The following is a 2,571-nucleotide window of genomic DNA, read 5'->3' as shown; positions in this document are numbered from 1 at the left end:
TATATATAAACACTGTGCTAAATGACTAAGAAATAAAGAATATGATAAAAGTCCTTTGGTTAATCTCTTCTCACCCCCCCACTCCGCCCTTATGCACAATCCATGGATACAGACAATAGTGCCTTGAAGGCCTGGGGAGAAGGTGGGTGTGGGATGGAGGGGGTCAATGGGGGGAAAAAGGGGACATCTTATAACTTTCAACAATAAAGATAAACTTAAAAAAACAAAAAGAAAATGATAAAAGTCTTATCAATTTCATTCTTTTTTTCTACATTCTAATCCTAGATTTATTCAACACAATTCTTTTACTCTGCACAACAAAGTATAAACACATTATCTAAAATGCTACAAATTTACAAAAAAAATTCAAAACAGAAAATTCCTAGTATTGACGGTACAATAATAGCAGAAAAAGCAATGTACACGTTGCCAAGGTAACCCCAAAGCCCACCACGAAGGGGGCGAAGGCCTGTGATGACCTTGCAGAGCTCTCAGTTTGCTCACTAGCTCCAGAGAAAAAAGAGATGCGCCATATGGGTGTATGTACACGAGTCCATGTGAAAACAGAGCCATTTACAGCAGCCAGCATGGGATGTTTCTAGAGTCAGAAGAAGTCAAGCAGGGGAGCGGCCAGGCTAACAGGGACAGCAGCTGCAGAAGGCGGGCCCTTTCCTGAAGGACGGGCCTGGGTCCTCACTGGAATGGAACCCTGCACGGGGGGGGCACTGCCACCTGGAACCCTGCTCTGTTTTGCAGGCTCCGCCACTGAACTGACTCGCAGAGGCTGGACCCCTGGGCACTTTCTAGCCAGGAAACCCGAGAGCACCTTCGCAGGCCCAGGCCCCACCAACAGCACTGCTGAAGCCCAGCGTGGCCTTCGGAGCAAACCTCTCATGCTCCTCAGGAAGCTGCCCCTGACGGAGGATTCCTTCAGCCAGAAAAGTGACAGAACTGAGTTGGATGTCATGTAAGTTCTGGACAGGGCTTGGGAGGCTCGCTTATCAGGAGAAATTGGAGCTGGAGCGGCTCCTGAGACGGCCAGGGGTGGGGGTGGGGGGTGCGGGGCTGGATCACCGATGCACAGCAGACCTGCGCCGCGGGGAGCGGGACCTTCTCCTCATTTGTGGGGGTGACCGCCGCCACCCGGGAGGTGGTGGTAGCATTCTCCTGGGAGGGCTGACTCGCCTGGGGGTGGCCTAGGCCAGGGGCCAGCACAGCAGTGGCGGTGCCTTCCCGGCCATCAGTGTGTCCTCCATCCATGAGCTTTAGCGCCTTCTCAGCTTCATCTGATTCTCCAACTCCACGCATGCTTAGCCTGCAGGGAGACGGGGGTGCATCCTTTCTGCAGGCATGTCCATCGTTTTCATGTTCCCAGAGGTGCAGACTAGCTCCGTGATGTGATCCTGGGTCACGTTCCTGGGGAGCCTGCCGATATGCACGCTGGGGGGTTTAGGTAGGGGAAGGGCTCCGCCGTCTCCTCCCTTTTCATCTCTTTGGGGTGGTTTGGATTTGGAGCAGGAACGCCGCCTGTGGTCCTGTCTGCGGCGAGAAGGACTCGGGAGCCGGAGGAGCTGCTGGACCTGGAGCTTTGGGATGTGCTGGACCGTCCTGAGCGGCTTGAGGCTGATGAAGAGCTGGAGCCGCTGCTTGGGCCAGTGCTGGTCCTGCAGACAGAGCTGGAGGAGGAGCTGGGCGAGGCCTGGTGCTGCTGCTACCGCTGGAAGCGCCGCGCCTCCTTGGAGTTTGATCCCTGCCACAAGCCTTCTCACTGGACTCCTTGGTGGCCCTTTATCTTTAGAGCGATCCTTGGGCTTCTCATCAGAACGGTCTTTGCGTCTGGTAGGAGAAGGAGCCCTAGTGCTGGACTTTCTATTATTTTCTTTGACTCCTAGCAAGCTCTTCTTTCTCACTCCTGACAAATCCATTCTCCCCTTCGGAGGTGTTCAAAGCAGCAATGGCGGCCTCACTTCTCTGAACTCTCACTTCTAACTTGAGTCAGAGAAACGCTCCCTAATAGATTGCAATTTACGACAAAGTGCAGTATCTTCCCGCCACCACGACTTTGTCCCGCTCCCCTCAGCCGCTGAGGTCGGCGCCCCAATTTCATTCTTTATGAGAAATTCAGCTACAAAGTTCTGGTAAGGTTTCTCCTCGTGACTCTTTTTATATATCGTACGAATATCAACACATTGCATGTGCTCTTATGTCAGTACATCAACCCAATTATTAGCTCTTTAAGAACAGAGTCCCCACCTAAATCCTCATTCAACAATGTGTTTAACAAGGCCTGGCACTAAGGCTGGCCTAAAGGGTTTAATTGTTGAGGACTGGTTAAATTCATTTAAACCTGATTATTATTTGTTAGACTTATTTTGATGGTTTATGGATAGTCTCAGAGAATAAGTTTTCAGTGGGGAAAGACTCACTTTATCATCAACTAGAGGCCTGATGCACAAAATCTGTGCAAGACAAGGCCTTCCTTTCCTGGCTGCTGGCACCAGTTTCCCTCTGACACCTGGCTTCCCTCCCAGCCCCAGCTTTGTCAGGAAGGTCGTCGGGAAGGACGTCTGG

General features: G+C 51.6%; 1 pseudogene; it reads right to left on the bottom strand.

The window, feature by feature from the left end:
- Positions 1–1,070: 1,070 nt before the first annotated feature.
- Positions 1,071–1,925, bottom strand: LOC102240049 (annotated as a pseudogene).
- Positions 1,926–2,571: the final 646 nt, after the last annotated feature.

This window comes from Myotis brandtii, unplaced genomic scaffold (genome assembly GCF_000412655.1).
Source record: "Myotis brandtii unplaced genomic scaffold, ASM41265v1 scaffold501, whole genome shotgun sequence".
In the NCBI taxonomy this organism is placed as follows: Eukaryota; Metazoa; Chordata; class Mammalia; order Chiroptera; family Vespertilionidae; genus Myotis; species Myotis brandtii.
This window is presented reverse-complemented; position numbering and strand designations above follow the sequence as displayed.